The sequence below is a fragment of the Vombatus ursinus genome, unplaced genomic scaffold, assembly GCF_900497805.2.
Source record: "Vombatus ursinus unplaced genomic scaffold, bare-nosed wombat genome assembly UNPS02014816.1, whole genome shotgun sequence".
NCBI lineage: Eukaryota > Metazoa > Chordata > Mammalia > Diprotodontia > Vombatidae > Vombatus > Vombatus ursinus.
Genome location: NW_020954594.1, coordinates 27,399,577 through 27,412,075, shown reverse-complemented (window position 1 = coordinate 27,412,075; position 12,499 = coordinate 27,399,577). Strand labels below are relative to the sequence as shown.

The window sequence follows — 12,499 nt, the reverse complement described above, 5'->3', positions numbered from 1 at the left end:
AGTGCCTTCTCGCATTTAAGGGAGCCTTTAATTCCTTTGCCATGAGATAAGCGAGAGAGTAGGGCCACCCTGCTCTTCCCAGAGAGATTCAACTACTCAGGCCCAGAGCACTAAGTAATCATTCTCACCCAGTGAGAAGATTCTTATATAAAATAGGCTTGAGCCCTGGGTTACATCAGAATAATGTTAGTTGCCAACTCGTAATTGAAGAAAATGATAAATTTCGGTAAGAGTAATGAAAATAAAGATGCAATTCTCCTCCATTCATGCACATGAACTTACTGAAAATCTATCCATGAATCTCTAGTTAAGAATCCTTGCCCTAGACTTTTTTTTAAAACATCTCTCAGTTCCCAAAAGTACTTAGCTTAGTGCAATGCCTACAGTAGAGAATAATGAATGCTTACTGAGTTTAATAAGTTCCCTCTGAAAATACCATCAATGTTACCAACCAATATTCATCAATCACCTTCCTGGCCCTGCTGGCATCTAAACCAACAATTCAAGCAGAAGCTTGTACAAAGTGTTACTTTTAAAACTCCAAACCTGAAATCATCCACAATCTGAAAACGGTCTGAATTTCTCTTTTCCTTGAAGCTCCTCCTGTTGACATTCTGGTTTTCATCTCACTGTCTTTATCTAGATTTATAGATTCCTGCCCTGACTTTCCTAAATCACTATCCTAAGCTCCAGAGGCTCCAGAATACTTGGACCAGTTAATTTTCTTGCAATGAGAAGCAAGACCACATCATCTCAATCCTCTGTCACCTTCATTGGCTTTCTTTCCTTCCCCGGAATCAAATTATGTTTCTTTTCATTTGGGGAACTCACTCTAGACTTATATATTTCTCACCTTCCAGGTACCTGCTTCTTTGGCTTCCTTAGTTGAGATAACTCCTTCCAGAACTGAGTGGTACATTTTCAAGTTGTCAGGCCCCATGCTTTTAATCAAATCTGAGGGAACCTGGTGAAAACTCTCCCTAGTTTGGGAAATCTGTTTTTCATAATCCATCATTAACAACAGTGATATCTTTACATGGCACGTTTTGAAAGCAGCAATATGAAGATGGATGGTAATTATCTGGGCATGTCCCTGTGGCCTGTCTTCTTCTCTGCTGGGCATGTAACTATTTTTTATTCTTTCCTTGAGGCTTACCTTGAAAACCTTTTCTTCTTTGTTTTTAACTTTATACGAACTCTCAGTCTTATCAGTTCTTGTTAATGTTCTCAACTAAAAAACACACTCTTGTTCTGTTGAGACCTGGTAGTTGGTGTAGTGGGCTCCCAGTGGAAGAAGTATCATGTTTATGATGTCGTGGAGTGGTAACACCAGCTGTCTTCAGAATCACACGAAGGGATCAATGAGCCAATGAGACCAAGTTATATGGTAAGATTGTAGTCCCTGAAATTCAAGTACCTGTAAAAATGCTGGTAAATCACTAGCTGTAGCAACCCTTTCTTACCTCCTCCCACCCCCTAGAAATAAGTAAATAAAACAATGCTGCTTCTAGCTTGCAGCTCCAATATAGTCATTACTGGGAGGGATTAATCAGACCCTCTTTCTTTAACAATTCTGCTTGTTAGAGCTCCACTTCAAAGGTCCCTTTTTTCCTTTTTGGGGTTTCTCAGAGTTCTGATCCACAGCCCTTAAGCAGGGTGTCCCCAGGATGAATAGATTTGGTAGCCATGGCATGATTTGAGGGATACAAACAGGTGACTGAAACCAAACTTATCTTCCTGATACATTGACATACAGCTCCATTCCATTGGGTTGAGGAAGGCACTATTCTGTTAAAATGCAAATACCGGATTGTGAGTCATTAATATTGCAGTGTACATTGGTAGGTAAAAAGTCATTCCACTGATAATCAGTTGAAAGCATGTTTTGATAGAAGAGAGAACAGAGGGACAAATCTAGGGCACAGGACAGTGCTTAGAGAGAACATAAGAGTAGATTGTCACAGTAATGGTCTGTGATTGTCTGTAGGGCAACATAGGGAACCAGATATCTTGAAGGGAAAGTGAAAGAGGGATTCTCATCAAGTCAGTTAAGTCATACAGTGGATAGTGTGCTAAGCTAAAAGTCAGGAAGACCTAGTTCAAATCCTGTCTCAGACACTTACACACTTACGTGACCCTAGACAACTCAGCTTCTCAGCCCTTCATCTGTAAAATGGGGATAATAATATGATCTACCTCACAGGGTTGTTGTCGTGAAGATGAAATGAAATAGTATTTAAGTACTTTGCAAACCTTAAAGCACTAGGGAAATTCTAGCTATTAATATTTCTACTGCTACTGCTGTTTATATTATTCACAGTGAGGGATGAAAGGAATGTGTACTTAAAGAGACCTCATTTTTCACAATTTGGTTGAGACTTTCTAAGCTAAGAGGGAGAAAAAACAGTGTCATATTGGGATATAGGGTCAAGGGAGGTGGGTAAGAAATTAGAATATGTCCTGATAATTTGGAACTTTACATGATCTCCAAGAAAAGAGGGAAGTCCTCTCTCTGCCTTATCCCTTCCTGTGACTGAAATTCTTAGCTCATGGCTCCGTCCCCCTTTTCCCCATCTATATTCCTCACCTTCAGTGAACAAACAATAAGGAGGATAGTTGATGACTAGAGTTGTTTTTGTTTGTCATTGCTATCAGTTGGTGAAAAGATGCATTAAAAAAGAAAAAAAAGGCTGCCTTATCTCATTAAGTAAAAGCTTCTAAAATAAGTCTCTTTTTGGTTTTCCATCAAAACAAAAGCATAGGGCCCAATGGAAGCTGCATCTGAATAGGTCCCAAAGCTATGCTGAAATGCTTCCATAGTATGTTTGAGGAGATTTACTTCCCCAGCCCAAACTTGAATATAACCATGGCTGATTCCCAGCTAAGAGGACAACAGATTTCTCTATGACAAGGTGATCTTTTCATGGAAAAAAAAAAAGAAATCTGAACTGAAGGAATCAATGGAATATTAGAGACCATCTGTTCCAGTCCTTTCATTTTACAGATGAAGAGCTTAGGGCTCAGAGAAAGGAAGCAACTTGGCCAGCTAGTCAGCAGTAGAGCTATTGGCCAGAATTCAGACCTCTTGCCTCCCACTCTAGAGATACGGATGACCCAATACCTAACCCCAGGTTACCAAATTAATTGTCTGTCGTTATGTTTTCCAGCCTCGACTTTATTGCTGAAGCTCACTGAACCTCATAATTTCAGGCTTAGATCAATTTGCTAGATTTTCATTTAGTTTTCAAGTTGCTCCTTCTCTGTTTCATTCAGACTAGTCATTTCAAAGGCTGTGTTATAATTTAGAGACGTTGCTTTAGGAGCATTACAATGCATTGAAGTATGCCTTGCTATGAATTGTCACTTTGGATTATTGCGGGGAAATTAGGGCTTTCTTGATCATAAATGTGACAATAGATTGAGAACACAGCTTCTATTATGACTAGCAGGGGTACAAGGGGCAAAAGTGTTAAGTACACAACCTCCTTCCTGTGTGGGTGAGAGTTGCTGAGCAGGCCCCATTTGGGCATGGTGGAAAGTTTGGGGATGAAGAGCCCCATCTTTACTCTGACCTTGTGTTCACCAGCACTAATATTATGGGGGAGATGGGGAGGACATTGAGTAAAGAGTGTACCAGGGAGGAGGCAAGCAGTGCCTATACATAGGCTTTCTCTAATTTTCATTCTATAGCCTCTTACACAATCCTCTTGTTACCCCCTCTCCCCTCACCAAGGCCATAATAACAATTCCTAAATTACTTTCAGAGAAAATATTAAGATAAAGGGTAACTCTAGAAGCCACAAGCAAGCATGGGGAGTCTATTCAACTCAAGAATGGAAGACTAAAATCAGGGAGCTAGAGACTGTTTCATCCCCCACCCCTAAACTCCCTTGTGGGTTCAGACAGAATATTGTCGTGATGGTGGAGGGGTCATATTCTGTGTTGAAAAAGAAATTAGGGCATCTCTGGACCCTTCCCTACCATCTCTCTAGTCAGACTGCTACTGCAAGAGAATGAGAGATTCCCCACACCAAATCAGGCTATTGAACAATGCTAGGGTAGCGGTTGCTCTAATTGGCTCTAAGCTGCTCAGTAAGAATCCTGTACTAATAGCCTCTTGCGTTATACTCCTGATACAATGGAAGTTCCATGGAGAGAGTGCAGCAAGGAACTCAGACTCATACCTAAAAACAGAAACATCAGCTCATTTAAGTGGTGACTGTGATTTGTTTCCTGTTGCTTTGTTTCTTACCACGTAATTTTCCACTTTGGAGGGGAAGGAGGTAGGATGGGGGTTGGGAGAATGGCAGTTTTCTAGTATTTGCTCTATATTAGAGAACATTCTAATGCAGTATTTGAAGATAATCTGGAATCATTGGTCAAATTTTGGAAGGGTCTTCAGATGTCATCTAGTCCCCTCCCCATTAATAATAACTGCCTATAATAACTAACGTTTTATATAGCATTTACTAAATTCCAGGAACTGTGCTAAGCCCTTTGTGATTATTATTTTATTTGATCCTCACAACCACTGTGGGAGGTAGGTGCTATTATTACCCCCATTTTACAGAGGAAGAAACTGAGGCAAACAGGTTAAGTGATTTACCCAGGGTCTATAAGTACCTGAGGCCAAATTTGAATTCAGATCTTCCTTTGTCCAGGTCCAGCACTCTATCCACGATGCCTATTAACATAAGGACAAGAGGCCTAGAAATCTTAAGTTAATCAGTTAATTAGTACACATTTATTAAGCATATACTATGTGCCAAGTACTGTGCTAAGTGTGAGGGATACAAAGAGAAAGCAAAAACAGTCCCTGCTCTCAGAGAGCTTTCATGCTAATGGGGGAAGCAACATATATAATTCAGAATGTATAAGAAAGATAGAAAGGATGGCACTAGCAGCTGAGGGAACCAGAAAAAGCCTTCTGGGGGCAGGGGATACTGGAGCTGGGTCTTAAAGGAAACCAAGAATCCTAAAAGCCTGTGGTTGGAAGGAAGAACTTTTAAGGCATTCAGAAGAGCCAGGGCAAAGGCACAGAAATGGGAGATACCAAATACAAGGCCAGCATAGTTGGATTGTAGCATGTGTGTGGGGAGGCAGACTATACAAAAATTGGAAAAGTATGTGAACATCCTTAGATACTAACCAAAGGACTTTATATTTGATTGTGGAGGGAACTGGGAACCAAAGTAGTTTATTCAGTGGGAGAACAGAATCAGGATTCACGTGGTCAGACCTATGATTTAGGAAAATCACTGGCAGCTGAACAGAAATTGTATTAGAATAGGGAGAGACTTCAGGCAGGGCTATTGATAATAAGGCTATCATAATAGTCCAGTGGAGAGGTGATGAGGGTCTGAGCTAGGGTGGTTGCTATGCTCCTTTAAAAAGGGAAGTAAAGATGTTGTAGAAAGAAGTGTGAGATATTGTAGAGAAAGAAATGACAAGATTTGGCAACTCATTGGGCATGTCTGGTGAGAGGAGAGGAAGCTGACAGTGAGGTTGTGAACTTGGTGAATAGGAAGTTGGTGATGTTCCCAGCTATGATATGGTTGTTCACAATAGGGGAAGGTTTTTGGGAAAAGATAAGAAATTCCATTTTGGATATATTAGTTATGAGATGCCTATGAGACATCCAGTTCATGGGCTTAACCAGCAATTAGTGATGTGGGACTGGAACTCAGCAGAGAGACTACAGCTGAATAAAAAGATCTGAGAATCACCTACATAAAGATGATCATTGAATCCATGGGAGATAATGAGATTATCATTTGATAAAGTATGGAGAGAAAAGAGAAGACAACTCAGGATCGAACCCCATAGTTCATGGGTAACAGATGAATATACAGCAGAAAAAACTGCAAAGGAGTAGCTGGACAAGTAAGAGGAGAACCAAAAAAGAGCAGAAACTCAATAATAAAGAAAGGAGTGAGTATTCAGGAAGGCAAGGTCAACAACAGTATCAAATACTGCAGAAAAATCAAGAAGGAAGAGTACCAAGAAGATGGGGTTAGGTTTGACAAGAGATTACCAGTCATCTTGGACAGTCTTTTCAGGTGAGTGATGAGATCAGAATCCAGACTGTAGATGGTTTAGAAGAGAGATAGAGAAGGGAAAGTGGAGGCATAAAGTGGAGATGGCTTTTCCAAGAATTTTACCTGAGAAAAAGGAGGAAAGATATAGGATTATATGGGTATGGTCAGATATGGGGAGGCTTTTTAAGGATGGAGGAAACTTGGGTATGCAAGTAAGCAACAGAGAAGGAGCCAACAGAAAGAGAGAGATTGAGTATTTGAGAAAGAGTAGGGATAACTGCTAGAGAATATGGGAAGGGATAGAATCAAGTATACATATGGAGGTGCTTGCCTGGACAAATGGAAGTTTCACCTCATTGTCAGTGTCTGAGTGGAATGAAGAAGAAACTAATGGGGGATCATGTTAAAGGAATATGAGATGAAGATGAAGAGAAGTTGGAGGTCTGGACAAATGGCCTTAGTTTTTAAAATGAAACATATAGTAAAGTCCTCAACAGAGAAGGAGTCTTGTGGGAGGGTTGAGGAGTGAGGAAAAAGTGTGGAGGAGGCAGATGGTGACATAATCCAGACTTAGGGTTTGACGTGGGAGTATCAATGATAGGAAAAGGGAGCAAGGGTCCATGATCAGAGGATGATGTAGAGTTGAATGGGTTCATCAAAGGATCAGGATTGGGAAAGTAAGAGTATAGCCAGAGAAGGGAAGAAGGCCTAGGATAGTAATTAAGGATGGAGTTTTGGAGGTCATGGTAAGGATAGAAGGCTGGTTTAGGAGGAACAAGGCATAGGAAGATATGGGAGGATAAAAGATTATGATCAGATAAGAACAAATCAAAGATCTTGAACAGGGAATTAGAAAAGTTACAAGTGATGGTTAAATCAAAGCCATGACCATCCCTATGTGTAGCTGAGCTAGAATGGTGGAATAGATCTTGGGAGTTGACTATATTGAGGAAAGTTAGAGGGGAGTTAGAGCATTTGGGGGAACATCAATATGTAGGTTGAAGTCCCCTGCAATGAGGGAAGCAGTTGGGGTGAAGAGAAAGATTGTGAGCTAAGCACTGAACTCATTAAGAAGAGGAGGGAAAATATTTCAGAGTTCAGTAGATAACAACAAGCAAGATTTAAATTGTGATAAATTTGGATGAACCTCAAAGAAGTAAAGAATAATAAGTGATGTTGGTAACAGGAGAGTTCGTAAGTAGCAATGAAGAGCAAGGAGGGTTCTGAGGCAGTGAGGTGGTAAAATGGATGAAGTGCTGAGTCTGGAGTAAGGAAGACTTGAGTTCAAATGTAGCCTCAGACACTTTCTAGCTGTGGTCCTGGGTAAGTCATTTAACTGTTGTCTGCCTCAGTTTCTTCAGCTGTAAAATGAGGATAATAATAACACTCACCTCCCAAGGTTGTTTATGACATTCAAATGAGATAATACATGAAAAACATTTAACACAGTGTCTGACACACAGTAAGGAGTTAATAAATGCTTGTTCCATTACCCTTTCCCCTGATTCTACCACAAAACCAAAGAGTTGGGGGTCTGAGTGAAAGTGCAAATAATACTAGGATGGATGGCAATGGAAGAAATGCAATCAGGAGGGAACCAGTCCTAGTGAATTCCAAAAGCTGGAAGAAGTATGAAAGAAAGACAAGTTAGATAAAGCAACATTATAAAGCAATTGTGTTAATCATGGAGAAGGCATTCCAGAGAACACAGTGAAAGATGAGGTCAGATCTAAGTAGAGTAGATAGAGTTGAAGGGGATGAGAACAAGAGAGAAAACAGTTGGACTTTAGGGAGTAAGGATTGTTCTTCCATAGCTGGGGTTTTCATCTCACTTGGATTGAGAGGGGAAGGGAATATGCCTACCTTTGGGAAACAAATCCAGGTAGAGGAACAGAAAGATGGTAGTAACAGTAAGGGTGAAGATGGGTAGTAAGAAGTTTCAGAGCTGATGATTTGAGTAAACTCTCAAATGTCCAACTTATTGTGTTGCTATGAAGTGGGGCAAACCTGGTAACGTTATGATTTTAGTCTCATTTTCCAGTTGGCAAGTCTATTGAGGAGGCAGTCTGTGGCCTGTCCCACTTCTGAAGTCAGAAGTCTAGAGAAGAGGGAGAAGGTTGCTTAGCCCAGTATAGAAATCCATCCCTGATCTCCTAAGTCCCAGAGCAGAACCTGGCCTCTGTGTGCCAAGGAGATGATTTAGTTTAGCCCAGAAGCTCCCCAAGTAGCAGTCAAAGACTAATCTAGAGGGACTTATTCAAGGTCACGCAGTCACACACACACATAGTCAAAATTTGAATTCTGACAGGAAATCAAGCACTATTTCTGATGTATCATTTTGCCTCCTAAGGGAGCCAGTGAAAATAATGTACACCATGTAGCCACCTCTGGCTGGAAGAATCTCAGCTGATAGAAGGCTAAGAGCTAGCAAAGAAATCTGCCCAGTTGGGAGCAGCAACTGAACCAGATAGGAAGATAGGGAAATCCCATTTAAAATCTTTTAAGTGTGGAAATGGACCAGGAGCAGACTTGGTACTTGTCTAAGCAGCACCAAATAGAGCATTTCAAGAAACATAAGCAATATCCATTCCCATCACCAGCATTCAATCAGTGAGTCATTGAGTGCTTTACTACTCTCTATGGGACATGGACAAACAAAAGCCCTAAACACAAAGGCTTAGCACTCTGTAAGTTCAAGTATTTGATCAGTTTCCTTATAATCCCTCCTACACCTTTTTTGTTTGTCAGATGGAATTGGATCTTCCCAGGAAATGAATTTTATTTTCTCCCCTACAGGTTGGAATATTTAGGAACGTATTTGAAAGCAAGAAATTTTTCTGACAGCTGGAGGAGGAAAAAGATATCCCCTCCCCTCCCATATTCCACCACTCTTGTCCAAAGCAGCTTGAGTATCTGAATGGAAGTCCAGGAAAGCATTTGATTTATGCCTTAAAAATCAGGATTTAAGGAAGCCAAGAATAATGAAAGCACAGAATGAAACCATTGTAAGAAGATTTTAGAAAGGGGAAAGTGAGTGCCAGAGGCTTCTAGAGAGAGGAAAGGAGAACAGTTGTGCTCCTGGATACTCACATTTTTGCTTTGAGATATTTGCAGATAAAAAAGAGATTTTTATGTATCCTGGCTTGGAATAGGAGGAAAGAGATCGCCATCTTCCAGGAAAAAAATTCAATGAACTCTCTCCCTGCAAAGAGATGACTCAAACCAACCTTTACCAGCCTACCATGGCTAGAGATAACAAATTTGCCAGGGGCTACAGATTCTCTATCACAGACAGCCAGTTCCTATCCTTTCCTCCCTCTCAGAAAACTACCGAGAGGAGAAGGTTCAAAGGAGGTTTTTCAAAAGCAATTCAGCTTAATGGCATTGGAGAAGATGTCAGACTGATAGTTGTCAGAAGGGGGTTTGAAAGAGGGGTTGGGATGCAGGGACTAGGGTGAATATGGAGGTACCCCAAATGACGGAAAACACAAAATAAAAGTAATTAGATGCACTTCATTTTATACAATTGGATCATTATATCAAACCTCACAGCCTCTTTTGAGACTTTTCAGATGTTTTCTAACTGTGATCCTGAGCGAGTCACTTAACTGCTCTTTGCCTCAATTTCTTCAGCTGTAAAATGAAGATAGTAATAGCACCCACCTCCCAGGGTTGTTTATGACATTCAAATGAGATAATATATGAAAAGCATTTAGCACAGTGTCTGGCTATTGAATATAAAATTGAATATTATACTATTGAATATAATTCAATATATTGAATTGTGTGGATTCACACACTCTATTGAATCTAATTATCATTGGCTTTACATAGCTAATAATAAAAAAAAGCCAGTGCAACCTTAGATTGCATCAAGAGAGGTAGTGTCTGCTATCGGCAATGGGTGGTCCTTTGTTACTCCACTCTGTCAGAACACACCGGGACACGAGTGCTCAGTTCTGCTCACCCCATTTTGACAAAGCTATTTGCACATAAGAATGGGGTCAAATGAGGGTAACAAGGATGGGGAGAACATTGAACACCATGCCAGAAAATGTTCTATTTTAAAAATTGGCCATACCTGAAATATTAGCATCATCTGTTATTTTCAGTTTCATCTGGAAAAGAGAAGCTGGAGGGGGGAAGAGATGATCATTGTTTTGTGGATTTGAAAAGCTGTCAGGTAAAAGAAGGATTAAAATTATCCTCCTCATCTGCTGAGATCAATGGGTAAAATATGAAGAGAGGTAGGCAGCAAGGCATAATGAGGCATTATTATTATATAATACAGGCTCCTTTTTTGTCTTTGTGCATCCAGGACCTAGTAGGTATGTAATAATGGTGGGTATATAATAACAACAGGTATGTAATAAAATTTTGTTGAGTTGGGATTTACTGAATACAAACAAAGTAATATGAAGTAACTTAAAGGGGGTACACACCCAATTGCAAATCACAGTCTGAGCAATAGACATTCTTTATCTATATACCTTTTCATGTTTGAATTGTTGGGCAGATCTGTTGAGACTGACCATGGATTTCATTGAGGAAGCCCTGTAATATTCTCAATGCAATTACATTGCAAATAGGAGCATTTTGAGAAACTCATTGTCTGCAAGAAATTCCTCTTTCACTTGGAGTTTGAATAAGACCTCCTCTATAACACTGGAAAAAAATATTGGTGAGTCTCAATTCACTTATTCTTACCCAGAACATCATAGACCAAAATGATCTCTGTGGTTGTATCTACCATAGATGTTTTGTATGATCTTCATATATCCATGGAAGAGACTTTGTTTGGGGACATCCCTCAAACTTGCATTTTTTTTTACCAAGTTAAATGATTTTTATTTTTGCAATAAAAATAATAAACAAAATGGGATTTTATATTTGTAGACCTCTTTCAACCATGTGCCTTTGCATATTCATTCTTCTTTAGAGAACTGTTTGAGAAAACCTTGTATCTTTTTCATATTTTCATCTGTGATACCTTCAGAAGAGCCTTATATCATACTCACTTAGATCATACTTAGATCATATTTTGTAGGAATAGGACCCAGACCTGTGATCTTCTTTATATAGGGAACTCAGGTAAGGAAATTCTCTCTACCAATATAGGTTGAGATCTTCTTTGTAACTCAAAGTTGTTTTTTGTTTTGTTTTGTTTTTGCTAGGCAATTGGGGTTAAGTGACTTGCCCAGGGTCACACAGCTAGTAAATGTTGTGTGTCTGAGACCGAATTTGAACTCAGATCCTCCTGACTCCAAGGCTGGAGCTCTATCCACTGCGCCACCTAGCTGCCCTATGTAACTCATAGTTTTAGAAAGTTGCCTAGAATAGTAAGAGGTTGTGACTTGCCCAGGGTCACACACCCAGTATGTGTCAAAGGGAGAAATAGAATCCAGGTCTTCCTGGATCTTTCTATCCATATGCCACAATGCCTATATTTTATAGAGATGAAAAAGTAGTTTTGTTTTTTTTTAGTGAACAGAGTAGAAGAAAAAGTAGTTACATTGCAGTAGGAGGGGTTTACATTATATTAACTGACTCTAAGAGATGAGGAACTCTGGAACATGGAAGTTTAAAGAGACATATTAACTGTGGATTTCTAAAAGAGAATAGCTCCCAATGTGAGACAGCCTGGTCCATCCAAGTTCACTCATTCCTTGTGATTAGTTTTTGGTAATGAGCTAGTTGATTATTTAAGGAGCATTGGAGGATGACATAACTGGGGATATGATTTTGACTTTCCCTATAGCATTCTGGGCAACTGAGGAACCTTTCTCTGTTAATGATAACTTTCAGTTCTCCCTTGTGAAAAGACGAGAGTAATAAAACAATGGAGGAGATGGGACTAGCATCTCTTGGTTTCTGGGTAACTTTAAATAAATCAATTAGCTTCTCTGAATCTCAGTTTAACATAAATCACCTTGGATTAATAATAAAGATGCCCCACCTTTTTCATGGGACTGTTGTGAAGAAAAAAATGAGGTAACAGATATGATAGCAATTTTGAAAACAAAACTGAAAAAATAATGTATACCTGCTATTTATTTATTTTGTGGTATTTCTGATTCAATTTAACACTTAAATGCTTAATACATGCAAAGCACCATGCCAGGTGCTGAGGATTCAGAGACAAAAATGAAATGGTCTCTACTCTGAAGGAATTTATTTTTTAATAGGGGTGGGGTATAACACATTCATAGATCACTGACAACTGTCAGGATCAGTGAAGTCTTCACAAAACAGTGGGCACCTGCCCTGAGACTTAAGAGATGACAGAGATAGAGCTGAGAAGGCATTGGGATTGTGTAGGGAATTAATTCATAGATTTGGGAGATGACATAGCAAGGTGAGGCAATAGCTAGTGGCTTAGTCTGGATGGAATACAGTTTGTGAATGGGATTCACTGACCTTCTGCCGGCCGTACGCCGGTACCCGCTCCTCCTATAAGGAGC

At 39.8% G+C, this 12,499-nt stretch overlaps 1 protein-coding gene across 1 annotated transcript in view; it reads left to right on the top strand.

Annotated features, from left to right (window-relative positions):
• GPR39 (G protein-coupled receptor 39) overlaps positions 1 to 12,499 on the top strand; it is a 264,014-nt gene that overhangs the window by 229,780 nt on the left and 21,735 nt on the right. The gene's annotated exons all lie outside the window — the stretch shown is intronic.